Below are 27,849 nucleotides of genomic sequence, written 5' to 3' on the forward strand. Positions count from 1 at the left end.
CGCTCAGATTTGCCCTTGTGCGAAGCAGAGATATAAATTATTTTGCAGCCTGACGTTTGGTGAGGTTACAATATATCCCTTCCACACCTTCTAAACATAATCAGTTTTACAAGCCCAAATATTATTGTTACGGCTTCCCCGGCTGCAGCTTTGCCCTTGTACGGCGGAGCAAGCAGCGGCTGCGGCCGGGGCGGGCGGGATGGCATCCTGCTGGGAGGAGGAGGGAGCCGCTGGGCACAGAGGCTGCAAAGAAGCGTTTCAGAACACCCAGTAATTTTGGTGAATCTGGGCACCATTTTGAGCCTCAATCCGTTCCTGATCGTAAGCAGTGAAAGCACAGGCATGCTGGTGACAGGGGTGAGAGGGAAACAAAACTCCTACGCAGGCAAGTATTCCTTTTGGTATTAAACATCCCATAATCGCAACTGAATTGACAGTCAGACTGGCAAGCCTGGAGTCAGAATTCAACTAGAGTGTTGCAATTCTGAGCTTTTGCTTTGCTTTCCAGACCAAACCCATATTTTTGTCAGTAAAACAAGTAGATTGGACTCAGATGTGTAACAGCGTTATATTATTGAGACATTTATCGTATATTATATATACAATACATATATATCGTATATATATGTACAATTTTAACATTTTTTTAGTTGCTTGCAGACACATTTCATTTCCTCCATGTGTTGCTGCAGCTTGATTATCTAAATGTCTCAGAAGATAACATATAAGTAATTGGATAATAAAAGTTTTAAATAAATAGCATTTCATTTTCAATGTGAGTTTTTAAGATACAAGAATAAACTTTGTGGTGCAGAAAATGGGCAGCAGGAGCTCAATGAATCCTGACAGGCAGATTTACTCCCAGTTTCAAACTGAGTAATGGGGAACTCATGAATATTCCTTTTCAGTCTAGTAATATATTACGAAATATCCTAAACCATTGTCTTCTATTAGTGGCTTTCATGACTCTCTAATTTTGCACTTTATTGAGGAAGTGAGTATTAAATATCCCCCCTGGTAAGAGCAATATAATCCCAATTGACGTGCTATTTGCAATCTTTCACATTTATTTTTCCAAACCTGATAATTTCTGCTATGTTGTTTTGAGTGCCAGTTTTACCTCCTGGCAAATTCAGGGTGCCCTGGAGTGTTTAGGTGAGGTGAGCCCCAGCACTGCACGGTGGTGCTGTGCTGACAGAGCTGCCTGACACAACCCTCTGCCATTCGTGGGCGTTTGCTGAATTATGCGACCACCCAGAGAATGGTGAGATGCTTTTGAACAAGAAGGAGCACCTCTCTCTGTTATACAGCTTTACATTTGGATTTCCTGTGTAATTACAATTTAGCTGGGAATCAAAAGCATCATCAGACAACAGAAAGGGATTTCTGATCTGTTATGTTGTGCCAGGAACGAGAGCTTTTCTTACAAGTCTGAAGAGAGCTGTACTCCTGCAACTTCACAGATGAATCTTGTTAAATTGCTTGCTACCAAATGGAGAACCAAAGCTGATTTTTGCGCAAAGCCTCCAATATTATCCCTAAGACAGTCTTTTGAGCAGCAAGCAGAGCACCTCTCTTGTGGGACTCAGTGGTGGAGCTGCCACTAAGGCCCTCCAAATGCCTTCTTTACATTTTGCAGTAATTGAACAGCTCGTTCACCTTAGCTACAGCTCAGCAGAAAAGCACTTAGCTCAGGAGCCTTAAAGTTTTATTGTTAGCCAAAAAGCATCCAGTGAAGTTTAACACAGTCATTTAGTGTTTTAGCACATTGTAGGTGAGACTCCCTGCTCTCATTTCAGAGCTCCTCTCCTGGTTTAATAAACAAAGCTCCTCCTGGCTTGCTTCCCCGCTTCCCACCTTAGCTGGGAGCAATTTACCTTTCTGCTCTTACTGCTCCACAAACATGGTTAAAACATCCCTTAGACCCTAGAGCTCAGATCTGATTAATTCCTGTAACAATCCCCCCAGGGGAGCAGATATCTGCTCTCACTTTTGCAGAAGTAGCAAGGTGATCTCCCAGTGTCACTGACCCAAATAATCTTTGTGAGAAAGCTGGAAAATTACAAATATTTACTGTTTTTTTCTTCTGCAATGCATGCTGCTTTTCAGATTCCTCTTTTCCTACCAAAGTAAAATTCAGCTAGAACCCAGTTTCCTACAACACTTCCCAGTGCCAGGGACTGATGCCAATTCACCAATTCCTAGTAAATAATTTCCTCCTGAGAGTTTGCCAGACATGATTCCCTCTAAAAACCTCCAGCCACACAGATGTACCCAAATTATACATGGGGAGATCTTGATGGGCTCAGAAGAAAGAGATAAAGATGAAAGGTTGCCTATACTGCAGGTATCTGGCCCTTTTGTGAAAAGATGTGTCTGCAGGGAATCCAGGGGCAGACTGTACATCCAAAATATTCCATCACCTTTTTCCCATTCTATTCTGAGCAAGTCACTCCATATCTCTGCCTTAAGAAGATAATTACCTTTTCTTAGCCCAGCTTCACAGTAGTGTTGTATTACAGTTCTGATGCTGCAATACTGGAGCAGCCTTTCAATGAAGCTCCAACACATTAAAAAACAAACAAGCACGAAAATATTAATCAGGAAATCTTTTACATAGAAATAATGAAAATACTCACTAAACAACACATTAAGCTGCATATTTAGTCCTTTTTCGCTGATGTTCTGGAATGTATCGAGAGTTTATATGAAATCGAGATGAATCAGTTTTTCTTCTTGCTTCAAGGTTGAATGTCCGTTGATGGAAAACTAACCTGGGTACCTCTGCACAAAGGTATGCCAGCAAATCATGATGAAAAAAACAAAATAAATTATTTTTTTCTGAATCCATCTGCCTCAATGAAGTACTATGAAGAAAATGAATAATAAATAATTTTTTTGTTTCTGCATTAATCTAAGTAGATTATAACATCCTAAAATCTATTAGTAGCATAACATGCTTTCTCATAGCAACATTTCTTTGTTGTGTGTTACCCAGATGAAACTTAATTACAAGAGTCTTGTATGGATTGACAAAAGCAACTACTTTAGCATCTTCACAGATGTTATAACACAAGGTGCTCTTAGCACCACAGCAGAATGACACCATATAAACTTTTTTCCCATAGAAATATATATTGAGCCTTTTCTGTCTTTGGGGCATACCAAGGATGTCTCACTTCCCCCAGTTTGATTAAAATCAGAAATAATAATATATGGCATGCAAGTAGGAAGGTGCAGAGACTGAGGATGTCCAGCACAGAATCTCTGCAAGATGTGTTTGAGGGGTCCCTCTGGCTTTCAAGAGAGATGGTTATATTCCACTGTACAGGTGACATCTGTTCTGAGTTAAATGATTTATGCTTTGGTGAGAGTCACAATATATATGAAATACGATTTGGCCAAACTTAAATGATCTAGCACTATAATTATCACTGAATTATTAGCATAAGTTAAGAAGTTGTACAAAGCACATGTGATAAGGATTAAACACTTGTAAGCACACTGTAGATTTTTGCAATACCAGCAAAAGTATTGTATAGAACAGTACAATTTGAAAGTTTTCTCTGCTGCTGAAAACCATTTCACCTCTAGATCTGAGTGAACCTGTGATGATGAAAAAATTGAAATACTTTTTCTTTTGCATAAAGAAAAAAACCAGTGTCCTCCAAACTGGATTAAAATTGAAGATTTGGCCTTGAAATTAACTTGGGAATGGGTGTGTCTTTGGCCCAAGGCTTCTTTTCAGATGTAGCTCACAGTGTTCAGAAAGCAGAAGTCTATAAAGAAATGGAATGTTCAAAATTAATTTTCCCTACCAATTATTCACTTGAATCCTGACAACTCCGTTTTATTAAATTGTGTCCCTTATTGTAGTGTTATTTAAACAGAATTGCAAGGTTTTTAAATATTTTTAAACTATTTTTCTTATATATATTTGTACATATTCCTGTGCTTCAAAAAAATAAACATTTCTTGGAAAAAATAGGTGTGTAATTATACATGTACCACAAATTACATCCACCAGAATTGCTACATATCAAGTGGCACCTCTGCTTTTCTGCACTATATCATAATCCTCATTCCCAACAGCTCTTACTGGAAAGTAAATACCATCTTTTACAAATGTTGCCTAGTAGTTCTTGTTAACTGGTGAAATTACTGTTGTTTTTAATTTTAGGATTGTATATTAAATCATAATGAGTCTTGTGGAAGGTAGTAGGTACCTCTTAAAACATGCAAATTGTGTAGATGATGGATTGCCTCTGATAAACTGGTTTTTAAATTGCTCTGAAAGTGAAGTAACTTTCAAATGCTTTAATGTGCAGGAAGTTTCTACTTTTTATTTGATATTTCTTTTTTTGTTGTTGTTATTTGAAGATGGAGCCATAAAAATGTGGGAATCCAAACAGAATCTAGAGTGAGAGCTGACACCATATGCTCAGCTCAGCCTTTGCACAGCAAAAGTCTCTAAGTAGAAAAATTCTTTCTGCAGCAATACTATGACACAGAAGAAGAGTTGCAGGTGATGTTCCAGTTTTTTCTTGAACTGACTTCTGTCATCATCAAAGTCAAAAGGAAGAAATCTGTTTGGTTAATTTGCCTGTCCTCCTTTGCAGTACTATCACCCAGTTTTTTTTTAATTTTTTTTCCCCTTTACACTTGGACAAGGTGATTCAGAGAATCCCAGTTTACAATCTCATAAACTTGTGTTTTCAAGTGCTGGAGATATTTGTATCTGGTTGTTTGTATGAACTCACCCTCATCAGGCTTTAATCCACCTTGCTGAGATATCCCTAACCCTAGATTGACACACAGATGCAGTCTCAAGGGCACAGCAGTCTCTGTGTCAGTTTCTACATCAGGTTTTCAATCCCTTCTCTTGGCAACTGCATAAGGGGAACAGAAATGCTGCTGAATCAGACCTCGACCTACCTAACCCAAACTCACAATTTTGATTCTGCCAGGACCAAAAGCTTCAAATAGAGATTCAAAAGGGGGAGACTTACAAAGCAACTTCTCTCTCATTTAAAGTTCCTAGAAAACAGCTGGTCAAAATCTTTGAACACAGGACACAGAACCTCTCAGGCTCAGCTGAGTTAAATGGCTGATGAACACACTTGAATGTGACATTCAAAAGATTTGTAGTTTCTATCCTCTACATTTATGTCTCTTCTTATTGCTGTAAATATTTTCCTTTTTAGTGTTTTCCAGCTACACCCAGCAGCACGTATTTCCATAGGTCATTTGTTGTCAATGCAACGTACTTTCTTTAAAGTTTTTCTATATTTGTCCTTTGTTCTGTAGCTTTGCTCTTGTACTTTTAGCATTCAATACAAATGCTACTTGCCAATTGTTTTAGAGTATCCTTTTACAAAACTATTTTATTTGCTGCAGTTAGTTGAATTGGTATTTACTAAATTATTTTCTTCTTTTTTCATTAGTCATTTTTACAGATCTGCTATTTCTAACTTCTTTGTGGCCTTCTGTCTTTCTAATAACCCTTTTTCCCTACATTTAAAATCCTTCCATCTTCAATCTACTTGTGCCTTTTTTGATTTTTTTTCTAATCAGAAATGAATACAATTTACTTCAGAAAGGCCTTTTTCAAAATACAGAAACATTTAATGATGTCTTAGTACAGACTCCAAGTGTTCTTCTGAGATATGAGGCTACAATGAATTAGAGCCCAATCTTATGCACAAAATATTTTAAAAAGTCTTTTCAGTTTATGCAATCTTGCTGTTGGCTTTATGGAACTGTCTGCCATGATACTGCCAAATTAGTTACATTGTGAGTTTTCCAGAGTCTTCCAAAATCCTGCCAAATTAAGCAATTGTGTGCCATATAAAAATTGTCCCAGTTTTCCATTCTTCTTCTCAAATGACTATAAAAGTTTTTTAACCAACACAGTCTCATTAGAGGCAAAATGCTCAGGTCAATACTGTTCCTACTGTTGAAAATTTACCATGTTTCCCATCTTTCTCATGCTATCTGCCCTCTAAGAAAACAACTATTCTCATTTTATAATTAATTTTATTTTCCCAGCAAGTTATGAGGTGCCATAGAACATAATTACACACAGAAAAGACAACTTGTGCATTGGCTTGTGACCTTGCCATACTTATGCTCAAAATTTATGTATTTATATATGTACAGTGATTTATAATTATGTACTTCTATTTATTTTGTCATTATATAAGCCTCTTGAAATAAACTTGATGATTTCACAAACTAGTTTATGGTTGATGAAGCCAACACAAATGAAAACTCTTGCATGCACCTGTGGAAGGACAATCCCAGGTGCCAATAGAGACTGGGGTTCTGGAGAACAGCCTTGCAGAAAACAACTTAGATGTCTTGTTTAATTTTAATGAAGTTTTAATTTCAGTGCCACAGCAGCTATATAAAGTTCATTTTCTGCTCATTCTGATTCACAAAATTGATATCTCATTCTGCCTAAGATGGTGGTTCCCACTTTTTTTTTTTTTTTTTTTTTTTTTTTTTTTTTTTTTCTGAAAAGGAAGGCAGCAAGAAGGATTTGGCTGCTTTGATAAAAGTTCACTGTCTTCCTGTGTTTGATAAGAAATTATTTCTTGTTGCTTTTTTTCTCCTGACAAACTTGTTTGCATCTTTTATGTTTTCTGGAATATAACATTTTCTCTCACCACTTAAGCCTCTATCTGTGGACTGATTTTCCATTTTCTGAAGCCACCTGAATAACCACCACTGCAATTTTATCATGGAAGGAGTTTGGGGTTTATACTTTGCTTTCTTCTTTGTTTAGGGATATGTATGTTTTCTAGTACTTTGACATATTCTGCTTAGAGCACATTAAGCCTCTTCTGGAAACTTGCATTTCACACTTTTCATTATATAATATTTTTAATTTAATGATTTATTCTTTTTTCCCTTATTCCCTCAGGCTATTTTTCAAATCGATTTAATGCAAGTGTAGCACATGTTTGTGTTCTTTTAATTTGGTTTTGGTTTTGTATAGAAATATGCATACCCCACAGTGAGTCCCTATTCAGGTGGGTTTTTTTGGGTTTTTTTGGGTTTTTTTTGGTTTGGTTTTTTTTTTTTTTTTTACTTTAATGATCCTTCTATACCGAGGACTGTGCTTTTAAAAATATGTCTAATTCCCTTGAACAACTGACCCCTTAATATTTTTCCTTCATCTCTCTGTCTCTTGTACCACATTAATTCTTCAGTGTGACCCATGACATTCATTCCTACCATGCATACTCATTTGCTATCCAAACTCAGAAGTAACTGTGTCGCCTTGACCCTGGTGCATCCATTCCCCTCATCATTCTAGTCCAAAATGGTTCCTCACTTTGCACTTTTCTGCTACATCTCTGACTGCAAAGGGAAACAAACACTACCAAACAAATTGCCAAGGGAACACACAGGAAAAACACAAGCAAGAACTCTAAGTTGCATCACCCTCTTGAATTGGATAATGTCTGTCATTCAATCACGTCTCCCTCCATAGTTCTTCATCCTGGAAGCTGAATTTCTATAATGCTCTTCTCAGAGTTCCCAGAAGATCAGGGCTGTAGAGTTTGCCACGGTATGTGGTGTTGGGGGTATGTGGCATGAATGAGTTTTTATATCATGCTCACTGTGGACTGAACCTTCAAATGACAGGAAATCAATCTCCATGCAGCAGAAAGAGCTACTGCTTTTGGTCTCAGGTAACCTACAGAACATTTGTAGATAAATCCATTTCTTAAACCTCTTGTGAAGATTATATTTTCATCATTTGCCTTTTGCCTTCCTCTTATTATTTGTAATTATAATTGATTCATTCGAAAATTTCTTCTCTTTTCTAATGTAGATAGCTGTATCATATCTAGTAAAAGACATTAGATCTGTCTGTGGAACATAGGTATAACAAGAGAGCTGTATTCATGTGGCTGAAAAACAGCATTTATAAAGAGCTGGAGACAGTCCAAGATTACAAAATTCACATCCACAATGGAATTTGTTCTAAATTTGAGTGGTTTCAAAGAGAACTAATGATCTGATGTGTTTAAGGGAAAGGGTTTCTCATACAGAGGGCTTATCCATTTCAGCAGTTGCATATGATTCCTTTTTTTTCTTCAGAGTAATGTCTGCCAACAAACAATCATAACAGATTTGTTTGGAAAATTTACCCTTTCATTTTCCTCCACAGACAGGTTATTTAGATTCTCCAGACAGAAATATGTGTGCTAACTGCAACTGTTCAACAGCTAGGATTGCAACTACCTTAACAGAAGATCTAGCATAAAATAAAAATGTTTCTAATTCTTCTTCAGATAACTTTGTTTCATCCCAAAATAGCAGCATTTTTTGTTAATGGATTTCAATTATAAACCTCAAGTTGAATTCTTTTTTTTTCCATTCCTTTTATATCTAATGCTTAGCTCCAAGAAAATTTGCACCCCTTTAGAAACAAAGTCCTTTTTAAATATATGAAATGGTCAAAAATTAATGTTCCCTTCACTCATGTAGTTTTACTGCTTAACAGAAGAATCAAGAGGAGTTTTGCAACAAGACAAATAATTTCATTTCTTCTTTAGACTTCATCTGATATTTGGCATCACATCAGTGCTTTTTAAAAGAATGAATATTACTGTCAAAATAGCTTCTCACTGGAGAAAAATGTTGCCTCAGAAAAAACTTGAAGATAATAAAGAAGGTCATTTAGTGGGTGTAAATACCTATAAGATTTTTTTATTATTATTTTGAATATTAATAGTAGTTTTTAGAAATCAAACATGCATTTTCCATTAAGCATGTGCTTTGTCTCACTGAGTGCCACGTGGTAATGCTGGAACCCTGTGCTAGCCCTGAGTGATGGTGTTTGAACAGAGGAAAAGACATCATCTGTCAAAGTTAAATCTATTATTATTTTACTATATTTTATATCTGGCTTGTATTCAATGAATAATCCAAAATGTGCACCAAAGAAAGCTGGAAGCCAGCATTTGAAATACGACCAATTTGCAAGAAAGGTTTTAGGATATCATTTTCAGTTATCCCCTGTCAATGATTGATTGCTTGTTATTGCCTATGTGACTAATTATAAGCATGATGAGTTGACACAAAATTTCACACTACTTACAGCTTGTATGGCTTGTTTTGTCACTCAGAAATAACCCTGCTTTTTATATCACTCACACCAGAATTTATATGCAGCACATAATAGTAGAATTAAAAGCAGACATTCCTGATAATTATTCTTTTTAGTGATAAGTCAAGGTTATTTTACTTGATCCAAAACAAAGAATTTCCTTGCTCAGAAATTATATATATGTGACCTGACCTAGAGCATATCAAGCCAGACAGCTGAATGAGGCAAAGCAGACAATGAAGCCAACACATGCATTTGTAAAGAAAAAGCTAAGCTAAGGCAGAAATAGTGAAAGACAAAAATTTTTAAGATCTCTTCCCATTCCTTAATTTGGTGTACTGTTCTCCCCAATTAATCTAATAGAAAATGTCATTCACTGAGTTTTCCAAAGAAGTGAGCAGTATAAAATGCACTTGACTCCAGAGTACAACTATGGATGTAGTTACTATATTCATATCTTACTTCAGGAGCCCTTCTATTTAAGGCAATTGTTATTTAAATGCTGTTTAACAGAAGCATCATATGCAATGTCAAAGTGCTAATTATTTTAGCTGGAGCTGGTAAGATCACAATTATGGTATAAGAACTCTTTGAGGCATTGCATTTTAACCAATAAAGAAAGCAAAAAAAAAAAAAACCCAATAATAAATAAGACACAGACAGGAGAAGAAAAAATATTAAGATACTTAGAAAGTATGATTTTTATGGGATGATTAAAAGAATTTTGCCTTATTAGTCTCAGACATGGTGAACTGTGAGAGGCATGTGAACAGTCTTTAAAAAGACAACTGCTCTCCAAGTGCAGAAGGGGCAGAAACAGAACGAATCCATTTATTTGGTGTAAAAAAAAGATAAAAGTCAGAGACAACGAAAACTTTCTAAATGGCAAAAACAGGCAATTATTGCAAAAGAAAGAAACAGGAGGTGATGGTGTCTGCTTTCTGGAGGCTCCTTAAGGGAAAATTTTAAAAGCCACAAGTTATTCTGGAGTAAACCATAAGTACCTTGCCTGTGTGCAGCTGGCTGGAGTGGGTCACCTCAGTAAAGGGTGTTAAAGCCAGCGTTGTGCTCCAGTGTGGCCAGCGAGGAGAGCAAACACTGAGGCTGCAGTGGCCCAGCAGAAGTGTCCAGAAGGAGCATCAGTGCCAGCCCAGTTCAGATGAAAAGCCAGAGTAGCTGTGCCTGGCCAGAGCTGAAGCCCACCCTCCAGCCTGTCCCACCCCAGACCCAGCCAGGGACACGTAAGAGCTGGGCAAACTCTTTCCTCGGGGCACCAGCAGGTCTGACTTACCCGCTGCAGCACCTCCCCACAGCCCAGGATCCCATTTAACCCAGGAGCACCAGTCCCAGTCCCAGGGAAGTCGCAGCAGGGCTAATCTTCAGCTCCACACCCTGCCCAGCCATGAGCCCCCATCCATGGAAAGCTTTGGTCTGCACACCCACAAGCATGCAAATGTGGCGCTCCCCCAGAGCACTTCTTCATCATCCAAGGACTTTTCTGAGCAGTCAGGGAGTCACAGAGCTGGGAACAGAGAACAGAGGTTGTACTTGGAGGGGATGAGACCTTTGGGAGGCAGTGGCTACATATTTGTAAGTTATGCTTGATTACAGAGTAAACACGAGGAGTCTGTACAATGTGGCTTCCAAAGGGCTCTTTGAGCCCTGGATAAAGAAAAAAAGAAGAATTGAGAGCAGAAAAACATTCTGCCTTTATGGGTAGCTCTGGCAAGATCAGTTCTGGAATATCAAATTCATTTCTGGTATCTACATTAGGAAAAGTGTGTTGAAATTTGGAGATGTTGCAAAGAGAAGCTACAAAAATAACTTCAGACTTTAAATGAATACCTTGTTGAGAATGTTTTAAAGAAGTTCATATCTTTGGCTTGTCAAGAGAAAGATGCAGGAGTTACCTGACACTATCCTCTAAGTACTTACCAGATGTTAATAATGTGCTCTTTAGCCTACCAGAGAAAAGTGGATCAAAGACCAATGGTTGAAACAGAGCTAAGAAGAGGAAACATATTGTAAAAGCTATGGGTGATTACTTCTTGAAAGAACCTGCCAAGAAAAACAATGGATTCTCCATTTCTTGGTGTCTGGAAATCAAAAAATAATGACTTTCTATAAAATAAATCCAGGCAGATGATGAATTTTAAGTTCTAAATGAATGAAATGCGGCATTTAAGTTATATAGAATTTCAAAATATTATTTATTTGACTTTGAATTGTGCATTTCTCAATAGGCAAAAATCCAAAAATAGTATTTTCCAATTCTTTTATTTGCACTTCAACTACAAAACATTCTGGATCAGATTTAAAGTCATGACAGAAAGAGCTAGTAAAGGAACAAAGCAATATGTTAAATCTACCTGTTAAACATGTTCCTATACCAGGACTGCAACTAGTTAATCAAAGAAAATTTTCTATATCACTGTCTCACATTAAATTACCAACTTTTTAGCTTAGGTAAAAATAAATAGGCTCACCCATATATAATTTGTAAATCTGAACTTCCTTAATTGACATCTGTGTAGAAAAGAAAGCTCTACAAATATATCAGGCAGACACATATCTGATAATATCTTCCACTCTGGCAGTGTTTCCCCTAGTGCAGCTAAAGCCAGTCCAGATGGAGGGCTGGAGGGTCTTTCCTTTTTGATTGAGCAATCTTTCCCTCTCTTTGATACAGCTTGTGATGAATGTGATGGCAACCTTCTCTGAAATAAGTCACTGGGAGACATCCAGGCTCAAGAGAAAAAGGTCAGCCACACATTCTGCTCACTAGATATAAGAATTACATTATTTCTACAGGCAGCTGGGAAAACCTGTTGGGTTTTGAATTTAGTTTGCCTTCTCATGGTCTTTTGACTACCAAATGTACAGGTTGGTGTAGGTTTTTAGCAAAGTGAATGGTGTAGGGTCAGCAGCCCATATCAGACACCCACCCCCACCCCGCCCCTGCAGCATCAGCAGTGGTGCCTCCCCTAGGATTTTGACCCAGAGAATGTGTAGACACTTCTCTGTTCTCACACTGGAGCTCTGTGCAGAAAAAGAGCTCCTTTATATGGAGAAAAGTTTACCTCTTCTTCTCTACCTACTTTTTACCAAACATCCTGCACTCCACTCATCCCTGAGGGTGGTGCCTTACTACCCAGGCCCAACAAATGTGGCTTATTTGAAAGTGCAAAAGGAAGCACCTGCTGAAAGAGGACTCAGCTAGGAACTTGATTTTCTCTTCTCAGTTTCAAGTCAGAGCAGAAAAAGGAAGGGAACCTCATGATTAGAGCATTCAGCCTCATTGCATCATTCAGTAGAGCAGAGCACAGTGGAGCCCCTCAAACTTCCACCTTAAGCATAAGGAAAATCTGTCATGGCAATATATACCTTGGATATAGTCCAGCAAGTGTTGTTATAAATACTTCATTTGGCTTAACATGCAAATATGATGAAAATACAAAAGCCAGGTGAGCCATAGTATTCCAACTTTCAAAAATGTCCAATGGAACCAAGGTGTGATAATGAATATTAGCATCATTTGCAGGTAATTTTTTTCCTGAGAAGAAAAAATACCCTTCAAAACTAAAAAGGCTTTTTGGTTATCTTAAATGTACATGAAAACTGCAGTGCAAAATGTGTAAAAATCTTTCTGCAATCTCCTCATAAACTGAACATAAAATAGCAGCGATCCCAAGCAGCAAAAGGTGTCATTTAGTGCTCATAAAACTTTGTCCTATGAATGATGTTATGTTCGTATTAATAATGTTCTAATTAACTTATAGAATATTTATCTTAGATTCAATTCTGAGGCAAATGTCAATATCAATTTACACTAAAATTGTTTTATTTTAACATAAACCCTATTTGTCCAACAAGTTAATTCAATTTTTGGCTGGGCTATGTGCAGGTATCCAAGCATAAATACCTTTGAAGATGCAGTAATGAAGCAGCAATATATAAACTGTCTACATTTCCAAGATGTTTGTTTGATAAAATGCACATACACACTGTTAATAGCAAATGCTTTCCATTTCAGAAGAAATGGACTCATTAATGAAGTATTTCCACAAACGTTGCTGAAAACTTTATCAAGATGCTTTATAGTCTTTTTTCCCATATTAATCTCATCCTGAATATTAATTGTTCATTGAATAAAAAACATTTGCAATGTAAAAGTTAATGTTTTCATTATGGCAGGCATTAGTCTATAATTTTAAAAGTTAGAATTATCTGGGAACCTTAGAAAGTCTGATAATGTCCTTCAAAAATGTTCAGAACAGTGGTGCAATCCTAAACAAAATGTATGTTTGGTGTACAAGTGAACTCCAACTCCAATATAGCTATTATTTTCTGGGATTTTTCCATCACTGTTTCAATCATGGGGATTTCCTCACGATCTTGCTCCTGTTATGTTTAAGCTTTTGTAAGTGCTCATCATGTAGTTATTTTTACTCCCTGCTGTATTTATTCTTACCAACATTTTAAGCAACAATTTATATTCCAACATGCCTTTTTTTCCTAAGGAGATTTCTGAAGAAGAGCATAAAGCAGCAGAACTGTAGCTCTGCACACCACAGGGTGCCTTTCACCCACCCACTCCCATCCCCAAAGAGCAGTAAACACAGATATTGGAATTACCCAAACAAACCCAGTGGATTCCTGGGCTATGACCATTCTTTAAAAGCCCCATGACTGTGCTTGAGAGATGTGGGTTTTCTTAAAATTAAGAGATCATCCATGAAGTGAAGGGCAATGGGAATAAACAAAGCAGTACTGATTTCTAGGCAAGGATTAAATTCTTTACTAATGTAACTCCATAAGGTGTTCCTTCTCAAAAATCAAGACAGCTAAATTCATTGCAGTAGAAATAATGTCCATTGTGAGCTGATACCTAAGTTACCAAACAAATTTTAATTACCAAATTGTTTGCTGCAAAATTTGTCCTTGCAATACAGCACGGTACCCAGTCAGTACAGTCAGTATATTAAAATCCTTAGCAACTTTTGAATTCAAAATGAGTTATGTCAATTTTGTTTTGGGTGGCAGCAAATTATGACTTCACTCAGCAAGAAAACATTTCCTGCTGCTATCTCTTAAAGACTGCCTGCAATGCTTAACTATCAACTGCTGCATCACACAGACTGGAAGGTGACCAATGGAATGTGCAAGAAGAGATTAGAATGAATTTTTGACGTGTGTTTTCATTTCATAAACTCTAGTCTCTGTAGCCACAAGTTTGTCATTTGTTACGTGTTTTATTTTCAACTGCAATTTTGTCTTATCTGATATTGAAACTCTTCCATGAAGCTTTGAATGCTGAAGCATAAGAAAGAGAAATCAGTTGGAAATTTGTTCATGTCTATCTCTGTACTTGACATTTCTCCACTGATAAGGTACAGCTAAGTATTGACTTTTTAGTTAAGTTCAGATTAGCTCTCTGGTCCATAGGCATTGATTGTAAACCATTATCTTTTCCTCATTTACAGGCCCCAGTGCTTTAACACCAAAAAAAAAAAAAAAAAAAAAAAAAAAAAAAAAAAAAAAGAGGGAAAAAAAAAAGAAATATGTAAGACAAAATGGAATGGAAAAATGTGTAAGTGGCTGCAAAAGTGTCATTAAATTCTGTTAGGAAAAAATAAAAATGTTATTGATGTTTACTTTTAAAAAGCTGTCCTTTTTTCATTCTAGCAGTCTCCCTGTTACAGGAATTTTTGACCCATTTAAGGAAAATGTCAAACCAAGATTGCCACCACGACACAAAACTGGGAAAGATAAAAAAATTCTTCTATCATCAATTATCTAAATGCAAACCTGGCATTAAAGAAGTATTACTAAAGGTACTGCTCTGTAGGGGTTCAGTAGTACTCCAAATTCCATTCACCCAGCTTCTTGTCCCAACACAGTATAATACTTTGGGTATGTTAAAACGAGCACATAAGAGAGCAGGATGATGTAACTCTTTTAATTTTTTAATAGCCTTCAACCTCCCAGGAGGTTCTAGAGGAAATTGAGATCATGCACTACAAGGCAAAGTATGCCTATACTTAAGAAATTGGCTAGGAGAAAAATAAACCAAATAGGATGAACAAGTAGGAAATCTTCAGCTCAGCAAAAGCTTATCAGTGTAGACCCTTGTGGTTCTGCTTCAGAGAGGTGGCACAGAGTGCTCTACTTTATCTGCCTAGGGATGTCCCTGCCTGGAAGAGGTTAGGATTACATATGGATTTATTCTGAAGCAGCTATTGCACACTCACTTCACACCATTCAGTTAATCCCTCTAATATCCAAGGTGTAAATAAGTATTTAACATCACTGGGCTGAAGCTGGAACAACACAGGTATCCTGGCTTTCCTGAGCAGGTGAGACAACTGTTAGCCTCAGCTGTCAGAAGGAGAGGAGGGAAGGGGTGACAGGGAGAGCTCTGGATCAGGGAGGCATTAGCATTAATGTTGGCAAAATCTGTCTTTTCCTCCATGACTATAAACAGACATGACTTGACCTAAGAGTGTCAGATAATTAGTGCATGCATACTGGCTTTTGTAACATGAACCCTGCTGGTCAACACAGATATAGAGTTAGGTTTTAAATTTTTGGTCAGCACATTGTATCTCCATGTGACCCTGGATCAATAAAGGAGAATCTCAAAGCAGGGAGAAAGAAGCTGCACTCAGTGGGGTAGATCCAGCTGATGGCTGGATGTAATGGGAAAAGAACTTTTCTGATACTCAGCAGTCACCAAGATTTAACAATAAGTTTAGGGATCCTTTCTGCTGTGAAATATACCAGCATTGCCTAGTCTTGAATCAGAAACTCCATGTGTTATCCTGTGTTCCCCATCTTCCCTGTGCCTGGGTACACAGTCTACATTTCAAATCCTATGTGTGAGTACATTGCAGCAATGACAGCTTAGGTGTAGGAATTCAATTAAATGAAATACTTTATGTGGCTTATTTGAAAGTGCAAAAGGAAGCACCTGCTGAAAGAGGACTCAGCTAGGAACTTGATTTTCTCTTCTCAGTTTCAAGTCAGAGCAGAAAAAGGAAGGGAACCTCATGATTACAGCATTCAGCCTCATTGCATCATTCAGTAGAGCAGAGCACAGTGGATCCCTTCAAACTTCCACCTTAAGCATAAGGAAAATCTGTCATGGCAATATATACCTTGGATATAGTCCAGCAAGTGTTGTTATAAATACTTCATTTGGCTTAACATGCAAATATGATGAAAATACAAAAACCGGGTGAGTGCCTTTGCATTTTGAGGGCACTGTTCTTCAGATTTTCTTGATTGTTAGAACACCACATCTTCCACAGAAAGATCTTCCAATTTAGTGACTGCCTTTTCTGTTACTATAGCATGAAGTCCAGCAAAAATTTCCAAAATCTTAAAAATAACTTATTACCTAAAGACCTTTCTTCCCTTTAAAACAAAATGTTGCGCCTATGCCCAAGTTTCAGATGGATGCATATTTAAATCATGAATCCTCAGAAATAAATGCAGAACTGCAATGCTGATAGGCTCCTAACTGACACCTACAGTCCAAGAAATGATTCCTGTGATCTCATCACATACCACAGGTCCAGCTGGGTTTGGGCTAAGTCAACCTGTGGGTGAAAAACCTCAGTGGAGTTTTAGGAAGTAGTATTGGTAATTTAGAGTGCATTTACCCCACAAATTTTTCTAAGATTGCAGTACAGTTCATTACTTGCAGAAAGCAGGAATAGCATTTTAATGCTGCTCTTAAAAAATTATGCAGAACTGTCAGCCTTTAACTACAATCATTCTGTGCAGCTAGAAATATGAAGAATAATTGAAATAAGTTGGGCACCTTTTATGGAAGTAGGAGCCTATAAAAAATGTGTTGATGCTGTGAAAATCTTTATTTTTCTCTGACTACCACCATTTTACAAAGCCTTTTTAAAGCCATTGGTTCTCCCTGGTACCATGTTCCTGCTCAGATATGCTGGCAATTCAGAGGCCATGGCAAATGACTTAATTTACCAGAAAGCCTCTACAGAGCTCCTCAAATGATGAGCTGTGATGAAATTTGTCAGGTCTCCTGAGCATAAAAAGGAAGATAGGTGGAAAAGGATGCAGAATTATTAGTAGCAAGTAAGTTAGTCAGAATCCTGCTTGGAAGACAATCAACTGAATAAATGTGTCATCCTCTTATCACTGTTCCTGGCTGGGTCAATAATCCGGAAATTACAGCATCCCCAAAGTCAGGTGAGCAAAAGTTGTATGTAGATAAGATGTAAAATCAAAGTGAAGTTGAAATTAACTCCACAGTGAAGATCCATGGAAGTCAAAAAGCATAGATTCTTCTTTGCATTGAAAGAAGTAAGTGTGAAGGGAACATACACACAAACACATAAAAATCTGCAAAATTCACTTCCTCTTTAATAACGTTTGTTTCTAATATTTTTACAGATCTAGTAAGGGAAAAAAAACCAAACAAAACAGGATTGTTTGTTTTCTCACCAGAATCACCTGAAAAACTGTGCATACCCACAAGGTAATCCACAGAACCTTCTTTAGAGAGAAATTACCAGGTCTTCTATGTCAGGTGGAAGTGAACATGCACATATTCAGCATGGGCTGGCATGTTCCTGATTGCTTGGCCATCCTCTTGATTGCTCTAGGTCTCTCCTTCTTTTATTTTCCTTTTTTCCCATAGAGAAAAGATCAGAAAATGTGGCCTGATTGTTGAGCGAAACAAAATTATATTATTTAATTTAATCTGTATTTTAAATGGCTATATTTTGCACAAATCTGAATGCAATAAACTTTGAGCTATATTTTTAAAAACCCATTTAAAAATGACCATTTTAAACCACCCTATTAGATGACTGATGTTTTCAATTACCTTTCCTCTATGGCCACTAAACGCTCAGTCAAGGGCATGCTGATGCTAACAGACATCTTTCAAGTTGTCACAAAAAGATTTCTCAATCAAACCCTAGAGGCACTACTTTTATCAGTATTTGTCAAGTTCAACTCAAAATATTAAAATTAAATGAGAGAAATCCAGGTCTCCGAGGCACTAACTTGAATAAATACCATAAAATTAAACCAAATTCAGTCATGTCTCCAGCAATTCCACTCAAGCCAGTGGCATTTCAAAGGTTTCAGATAACAAGAGAATTTGTCCCAGTCACTGTTTTGCAGTCAATTTACACTCAGAGTTCATCGACTTCAGTGGAAATTCCACCATGATAACCATGACAGAGCTGGGAATGATTATATGCAGTTAAGGTATAAAGAGCTAATGAAGCATGCACAAATCAGTTCAGTATGTTGAATATTCTCTCAGGACCCTTAGCTAGATAATGACTTCAGTAGATTAAGAGTTATAAACAGGATTCTTCGTTTCATGTTCTTATTAAATAATGACTAACCTACACTAAAAGTAGTGATGTACAAAGTTATTCAACAGACAATTTAAAAGGCAAATAAAATTCTAGAGATGCTTCTCTGCCAAAAGTGCTTGCCCTTTTGTTCTAAATGCTTCCAGTCTTAACTATAACAATGTTGTCCAGAAAAGTGTGGAGCAGACAACAGTATATCTACTGTCACTTCTCATTTATTGATGGTTAATAAACTGATGTAGGCATTCCCTATTTGTCTGCAATTATTAGAGATAATTCACATTAAACATATACACACAAAATTAGTACAGTATTGAGCAAACTTTTAATTTCTTTTCCATTGCTTTGAAGATAAAAAGAAAAAAATCCCTATCTTATTTTTGGATCATGAGAAACAGCATGGAAAATGCTGTAAGGCACTGTTACACTGTTACACAGTCTCCCAGCATTGGTTCCAGACAATTCTTTGGCAGCTAGGAAGTTACTTTTAATTATATCCTGGATGCTTTGCCCCATTTTGCTCTCTAATAGCCCTTGAATGAAATAAGAACCTGGGCCATCATATCTAACTGGATCAACATTGGTTACAGAAATGGAAATGAGTTGCCTCTGGTAGAGCTGCACCGGTGCAAATTGATGTAGAATGTTACTCAGGGTCTAATATATTGTCTTCTATCTCCAAAAGGACAAGGTGCTAGGCAACATTCAGGAGATGGATGAGAGATGTTTTTCTGTTTTCAGTCACTCACAAAAAGCCTGGCAGCTCTTCCATGCATTAATCCTGCAGGCAGACCTAACTCAGAATTTCCAGAGACTTGCCATCACGGTGAGATATGGAATGATTATGCAGTTATCTAAATGGAGTGGCATCAAATGCAGGGATGCTCAGAGAGTTGGAAAACAGCTTCTGTAAGGTGCAAAAAAAAATTATTGAAACAGAAAAAGCTACTGAATGCAGAAATAACTCCAATGTGATTATACATTATCTAAAAATATTGTGGCTGACAGTAATAAATACATCCATAAGAAGTGAAATAATATTCAGCCCTTCACAGGATTTAAAAAAAAAAAAAAAAAAGGAAAAAAAAAACAAAACAAAAAAAAAAAACCACACAAAAACAAAAACAATCAGACAGAAACAATCAAGATGATAAATATGGAACAAAACAAAGTACTGGTAATCCTTGTTAGGGTAAAAAAAGCCCATCTTTTTGTGATCTCACTGCCAGGCACTGCTTTCGAGGAAAATTACATGGTTCATACCTGAATTTTTTCCATATTTTATGTGTTAGACTGTTAGAGCCTTCCAATCTCTGCCTTCTCCACTACCTGTTTATGTGATGATTAAGCACAATATGAGGAACAGAGACTCCCAGATCAGAAACTGGAGGATTGTAACACAAGTCATCCAAAAAAATAAAATTGCTCTCATGATTACTTAGTATGCCTGTGTTGAGAAGAGAGTGTGAACTGGAGTCAAAACTTATACTCACCTGAAAATTCTAACCAAGTTTCATGCAATCAAGAAAAATGTGTATCATGCATGGCATCACCAGCAAAACCTTTTGTTTTTGAGGTCCTTTACTTTTTTTCCCATCATTCATTCCCACATCATTCCATGCAATTATTCAAAACTGTGTTTATAATCACAATGGCAGCATTTCACCCTTCCCTCAGGACAGATGGGCTTCTGATTCCTGCAGCACTCCAGTAAACTGTAATCCAGAGACCTACATTGTGCTGGAAGACAAAAAATGAGCTGCAGGCAGAAAGTTCAGCATCACTGTGAGCCATTTGAAAAACCATTTGAAGGACTACATAGATCTGGAGGGTTTACCTCTGCTGGTAGCTCTGAAAGATGCCCTAATCTACTTTCAGCTCTAATGTTCAAAAAAATGGCAATGACAGATGGTATAACAAGAGAACATGTGAGCTAGTATGTATGATGACTGAAATCTCTCATCCATAATGTTAGCTTTAATCAGATATAAGAAAAGAGAAAAATTTTAAAGAAAGCAAGTTGTACTTTGCAACAGTCCCATGAATTCTCAGAAAACAATCAATCAGTAAAGTACCAGCTTTGTGAATGTCTTGCTTGACATTATCTTCTTCCTGTCTTTACAAAGACTTTGAAATGTGTACAAATCCCAATTTGTGTATAAATATTTGCTGTTTCAACAATTTCTAGTTAAAATAAAAATAAATTTGTGTTATCAAGTAGGGAATCCTGATGATTACTTCTCATTTTGTACCAACAGCTCCTTTAAAGAAAACCTGGCACGTTTCTGAGCTTAAAAATCCTTGCTTTGTTTCCTGGAATGAAACCAAAATGAAGCTCTAATCCTTGCTTAACTGACAGATGACTAAAATTTTAGACAAATACAAAAAACTTTTCTGAAGACCAGGTGTCTGAATAGCTGTGCAGGGTCCCTTTATCTAGCATTTTGTGTCTGATAGCAGCTCCTCATCTTTCAAAGCCAAAAAAAACGTCAGTCAAAACTTCTAAAGCTGAAAATGTCCCTTTCTTTTTTCACTTGCCATTATCAGGCTAAGTTGTTCTGTAATTGTAACATGAAAGTGAAGCAACAGCAGTACAACCTTTTCCTTACTAATTGATATTTTAAATATACTAGTAAGTTTTTAGAAATAAATTTGTTAAAGACCCATGTGAAAGAATCATGTACAGCTGCTGGTCTTTATCTGAGACAAATTCATTATCATGTAAGTTCCCAGAACAGTCACAGTGGCGCCACACCCAGTGACACAAGTCATCCTGTAAGTTCAGTTACTTGTTCTTCATGTACCTCATCAGAAGTTTGCCCTTTCAAATTAAAACAAACAAAAATAACCACCAAAAAAAGAGGGAATTTTCATTGCAAAACTTTGTTGAAAGGATTATTAAATATTGGGCAATTGAGTATTAACAATACATGTTAACTGAAAGAACCCCTTTTTTTCCAGTTGTATGGTGCCATGGAACACTTACAACAGGATATTTCTGCTCTGGTCTCTCTTCCTCCCAAGTGACTTCAGAGTTTATTTTTCCATGGTTATTCTTTTTCTATTCTTCATTATTATTTTTTAAGTATGGGTCTTACCCCTTTCACTGTTTAACGAATCCTTGAGGGAAAAAAATGTCTTTTCCTTTAAAAAAGTTTGTCTCCTTTTTAATGCAAATTACAGCAAAAGGACCTTTATTAACACTCCATTATCTGAACTGAAAGAGGTCCAGGATACCATAGGTAATGGAAAAAGTAGGAAACATAAGTGCTAGTAGTCAACCACAGATCCAGAATAAATGTAACTTGGCCAGCACTGACACAGAGCTCATAAGCTTATGCTGAGCAAGTTAAGAGCTCATACAATTCATATCTAAAATGCCCCTGCATTGTGCCTAGCTGGGACCAGATATTTAAATTATCTGTTAGTTTGGATGGAGAAATAGTTGTCAGAAAACACCACCCCAAAAGGAAAAGTATGTACTGAGAAGATAAAGCAGGGAAATCTCCCAAGGACTGGAAGTCAGACTCCTGCTGAATATGCAATGTGGTTCTTCCTCCAAGAAGGGTTGGGGTACATCACTTGATCTGTGCCAGCTCTGTGTCTTCACTCAGGACTGCATAAGAAGCCATAATTTCCTCTCACAACATGAAGAGATGCAGAAGCAGGTCAGTGTTGGCCAGTATCAGGCTCAGAAATTCTGACACTGAAGGGGAAAGCACCAAATGCATGTGTCTCTGCTCAGTGTTTCCAGATCTTGACTCTCCACAGAAGTACCCCAGATCTACCAGGATAAAAAGTCCAGTCTGTGCTGGGTGCAGAAGCAACAGTACTGTTCCAGGACCTAATCTGGTCATGAGAGAGGTACATCCTCCTTCATGTAGCTCTGTGCCTGAGCTAAGTACCAAAACAAGACACTTTTCAAAAGTCTAGACAGTGGACAAAAGAAATGTGTTGTATAAACCAGTAGGCTTTTGAAGGATGTGTCAGTGGTATATGTTTTGCTAAGTGCATCAAGATTTTCCATGCATTTTTATTAATTCAATATGGTTGATCTAGTCATATGAACAGGAAACAGCAATAGATTAGCTCCTGGAGAGTGTTTCATATGGGATTACATTTAATGCCAGAATTCCTGTCAAACTCTTAATTTTTAAAATACTGATAACATGGTGCATACTGTGCACTTTTTTTAACGCTTGAGCACTGCATTCCCTGCAACACACTCAGAGCCCTAATAATCAAGATTGCATTTAGAGAAGCTTAAATTCATTCCATTAATCTCTCCAGTGGTAAGAGTAATTATTCAGTATCCACTAAGAAGCAATCCCATATCATGCACAGGGTGCCAGTATGTTATCATGATTTGAATGACTGCATAGTGAGAAGACATGTTTCTCTCTCACCATCAAATTATTATGCAGGTCCCTTAAAAGACTATGAAATGTATTCACTGGATATAAAATTCCCTCTGCTACTCCAAATTACCTCCAAAGTGTCCTATCTCCTTTAGTATTATCTTTAAGGTTCCTTTTCCAAGACTATTTTTTTTTTTATTATTATATCTTTTTTTTTTACCATGCACCTTTGTCCATCCCTACATTCTGCTAAGGACTTTTACCATTATTCCTGTTTCTTATTCCTCTTGTCTCATCTGAAGCCTTTTTAAACAGCTACTGCTGTGTATTGTGTAGCTTCTTCAGGTGAGTAAGGCAGAAAGACAGTATTTGAATAAGGTAGGAATCACTGAATGCTAACTAATGACTTGTCTTTGTGTTAAAGACATTTCAGTTTCCAGGAAGGAAAGTTTTCCTGTGATTTTTCTTTGAAGAAGATGTAACTTCCAACCAATTAATACTTTCCATTGTAAAAGATGCAGAATAGTGGAAGACAAAAATGATGTCTTAGATGATGTGTCCCATAAGTAACTAAACCTACAATGTTTTCAATGTTGTACATGTGTAGATTATTTAATTGTCTCTCACTGTCTCTTGCGTTTATTTACTTCTGCAGATTTCTGTCATATATTTTAACTATCCTGAAGACAAAACCTATCTATTTTTAATGTACCTAACACATCTTGAGTAATGAATCAGGCTTTTGGAGACCTCTGTAATACATTTAATAAAATAATAATAAAACTAGTAGAGGATATGGAAGATTTTGCAACATGAGATCAGTCTCTGCTGTTTCTTAAGACTTTGCCCTCTGCATCTGATAAGCAAACTCATGGATATTCTGACTTGGATGGTTGTTCAGTCACTGTAAATTCAAGAATTCAGCTAACACTTGAGTCTCAGAAACCATAGCTATGGCCATCTAGTGCTAAGTGCCACAGGGAACCTTTCTGTCCTGTCATTTAACTTCAGTAGGCAACCTGGTATCTGTCCCTATCTGCAAAGACTATTCCTTTTTTGCTTGCTTAATTCTTCTAAATCTTCTTGTTTCTAATTATTACTCCATCATTTATCTCAATCTATCATTTATTTCAGCCTAACATCAGCTGGCCCACTTCAGTCCATATAAACTTTGACTGCTCCTAATTCTCCTTTCCCATCTTTCATCTGCTTCTTCACCAGTTCCTTCAATTACAAGTTTATGGGAGATGTCAAGTCCTCCAGGTCAGGCAAGCCTATGTCCTCATCAAACAGGAATAAATTCATGCATGCCGTATGTACCTGGACTCTCCTCTTGATATTGTAAGGGGCAAAATGTAATGAATAAGCTTATTAATCACATTTGGAAGAAGCCAAATTCCTGCTGTATAAGCATTCTTGAGGGCCTGAGGGTACTATAATACGTGCTTCAGGGTTTATGAAGATGGTAAAGAGCCAGATTTCGAGAGAGGAATTATTAACTGCAACAAGCCTGCCACCTTTAAGATGAATGTGACTGATCCTGTAGGAGTCTGCACCACACTCACATTTTCTGGCTTCCTGGCATCTCTGAAGGGACTCAGATGCAATGTCTCCCTGCCAGAACAATGCAGTCAAGGATAATCTACTGTGAAAGGGAGACTCATGGCATGCTCTGTGGAACTGAACAACCACAGCTGTGAATATTATTCTTGAGTCATACAAGCACACACCATACTGAGTGTAGGTGTGTTCCCTGGCTCTGAAGATGCACTGTCCTTGGAGAGTGCTCAGAGTTATGTTAATTCCTTCTTCTACTGTAACTATTACAAAGAAATATTTGTCTGTTTTAAAGACCTATTGTATGAACTGGAATTATTTATTTTGATCTCCAGGAAAGAAGATTGTTGCCATTGTTGCATCTTTGTGCTAAGAATTACTGTCCCCTGCTGACGGGAAACACAATTCACCTTGGGTGGGCACTGTCCTGGGCTATGTGCTGACTGTTGTCAGTAGCTCTCTCCATGCTTCACACCAGCTTACCTTATGAGGAGAGTGTCTCCTGGTGATCTGCATCTCAGTGAAGTTACAAAACCCCTCAACAGAGTTTACATTTGCTGAAGACATCTGCCTCCTCTGTCCTTCAAGCTGGCTAGCTGGCTTGGCTACCATCCTGCTTTCTCTTGAATTCCCCTGAGGTTAACTCTTCCTTGTCCAGCACTCCATCATTTATCTTACTTCATCCCCCATCAGTCTGCCTCTTTCAGCTCACTCCATATAAATTTTGACTATTCCTTAGACCTCAAGATCATTTAGGCATTTGCAGTGTGTATGCAGCTGTGTTCATGGTCAGATCCAAGGTCTGCCTGACAGTCAGTAAAGGCCAGGGTGAACATTAATGTGTAAGCAATGAGGAAACCATTGAGTGTGATTTTGAATCCTAAACTAACATGACAGTATAAACACAGTCCCAGTTATTGCTCATATGCTCTCTGCCTGTCTGAACAATCTCTCTCTTTTTCTCTCAGGCTCTCCCATTCCTCCTCACCAAACTTTCATTGCTTCCTCAACCATTCCTCAGTCTCAATGTGAGATTGGAGACCTTTTAAGCAAGTTGAATAGAGGTATTCAAAAAGTACAGAAAGGCCACTAAAAATCACCTGGTCCTGAATGGCTTCACATAAGTCCATGCCATAATGAAGTTCAGAGTCTATATTTGGATACCCGCAGGCTTCTGTAATTTTTAAATTAATCAGTCAGTGATGCCTCAAAATTATTTCAGTACAGTCCTCACAACTCACCCATGTAAGAGATTTGTGAATTCCAGTCCACAGTGTCATGATTTTACCAATTTGTGCTTCTATATGATTAATCAGCACCAGTTCAAAAAAATACTGACAAAAGTGGCCGTCACATGTTTATGCATGGCAGAGACAGAGCTGGAGCCCAGAAGATGCCTCAAATCCTTCTTCACTTAAATATGGAGAGTAGAAGAAAGAACTATTATACTAAATCGTTTTTCATTAAATAGTAAGATTTTTGTGTCCTGCTTTGCCTTGCCAAAGGATTACCAAATTTCAGCATATTCCCCAGCCACTGCCATCACTCTTCATTCTGATAATTGTTTTACAGGCAGGAAATCCCAGGATTTATCAAATTACTCTTTAATGAATATGTAATAGCAACTAACAATAAATGAAACTAGAGAAGGCAAGAAGGACTCATAATCAGCCATCAACTCAGTCTAGAAGTGCCAATCCTGATGCTAATTTAATTTAAGATTTAAGATGATTACAGAAACTATAATAATAATTTCAACTTCCAGTGCCTCAGCAGTCAGCTAGCATTGGACAGATGGCATCATAACCAAAACATTTTTCTTGTCCCTTGTATGTATTTCCTCCAGTTATTTCCTTTATCATGATATGGCACATCAAAGAAAATAAAAATCACACTGTCTGTTAGGGTGTAGAAGACTAGTATCAGTTAGGGCTTAAGTATAAATTTCTTTTCTTTCTGAAAACTTAAAGGCTTTCATAATTTTCCCCCAGAGATCCTCATAAGCCTGATTTTCATGATGGACTACACAATAGATCAGTAAGGGATGGCATATCATAGAACAAATAAACTGACTAATAAAGAACGACAGACCAACAAGAAAACCAACAGAAATTGCAACAAGTCCCTAACTGCATGTTTTAAGTTTTGATTTTTAGACAATTTTTGTGCTTAGGTAAAAATTTCTGGGTTCTCCCTTCTATCTAAGTGTTGATATTTTCCAGTTAGCCCTAGTTCCATCCTGGTACCTGTTACAATCACCTCATCCAGACTGCACAACTTCTTTCTATTTTCAACTTTCATTAATTATGTAAGATTTTTTTTGTGCTCTCTATATACCAATGTTTCTAGACACTCAGCCATTCTGTGACAGACAGGAATTCTATTAGCTGTTCTTTTCACAGTTCAGTAATTTTAGTATGCATGCAATTCTTTTTCTTCTCCTTTTACAAATTGGGCCAACTTTGACAAAGAGGAAGTATAACCAGCCATTTAAAACACAGTAAGTTGCAGCTTTTAGGTTAGGGTAATGTGCTGCTCTGAATACAGAAAAAAACCAAACATGTTCTAACTGTACTGTGTTTAGCGGGTACACGAAGGAACCAAAATTAGTCCTGTCTCTGGTGAAGAACACTGTGGTCAACAATCTAATATATTATTTGCCAAGATAGGTGGCATGCTGGAATTAAGTGATACAAGTGAATTCCTACTGAGATGGAAATAAGCATTACCTACATTCAGGAATGCATCTGGAAAAGGAGCAGGACACCTGGCATTTTAGAGTATGCAATGGCAGGAATAAAAAGGAAGGTGGGAAGATTAGATGGGGAGAAAGGCAGATATTTATAAAATGGGAGATCTACAAAGTTTATGTTAGAGAGTCTCAGGTTTCAGTTGCTAGAAAACCATGTCTGAAGCAAACATTTTCCAAGAGTATGCAACATCAAGCAATTGGTATGGAAACCAAGATGCATAAAAATATAACTTCAGAACACTACTCAGTCAGAGCAAAGATTCTGTCAGCCCAGTATCCTGCATTTGACAATGATTAACACCAGTTCCTTAGAGAAAAAGCAGAAGAAAGACAGCAGGTACAAAGTGACCTCTGCCTATTATGTACTTTCTGCAGAGTTGCCTGGGAGGAAAGCCTTCTTGAGACAGAGTAAGTTAGCAGTCATGAACAGAGCTGTATCTGATTCCCTTGTTGAATATACTGTGTTGGGCTATCCATAAAATAATTTCATATTTTCATTTTTAATTGCAAAAAAATATATACTGGTTTCAATTTTATAACCTTCTGTCTAAAAATGTCAGGGGTGGGGGGGCAGCCTCTATTCCTCACATGTATTCATTTTTTAGTCTATCTTATAAAGATCAGACACTCAAAAATCACAGCTCAGATGGAGAATTACAGAGCACTCCCACCCAAAGAAAGGTCCAGACATGT

General features: G+C 37.3%; 1 long non-coding RNA gene across 1 annotated transcript in view; it reads right to left on the reverse strand.

Annotated features, from left to right (window-relative positions):
- Window positions 1-19,572, reverse strand: part of LOC146768147 (uncharacterized) — a 58,904-nt gene extending 39,332 nt beyond the window's left edge. Inside the window, exon 1 of the long non-coding RNA XR_014953224.1 lies at window positions 10,416-19,572. This is a non-coding gene — a long non-coding RNA (uncharacterized LOC146768147). The remainder of the gene's footprint in view (window positions 1-10,415) is intronic.
- Between the last annotated feature and the right edge of the window lie 8,277 nt (window positions 19,573-27,849).

The sequence above is a fragment of the Lonchura striata genome, chromosome 2, assembly GCF_050655825.1.
Source record: "Lonchura striata isolate lonStrDom1 chromosome 2, ASM5065582v1, whole genome shotgun sequence".
Taxonomy (NCBI): domain Eukaryota; kingdom Metazoa; phylum Chordata; class Aves; order Passeriformes; family Estrildidae; genus Lonchura; species Lonchura striata.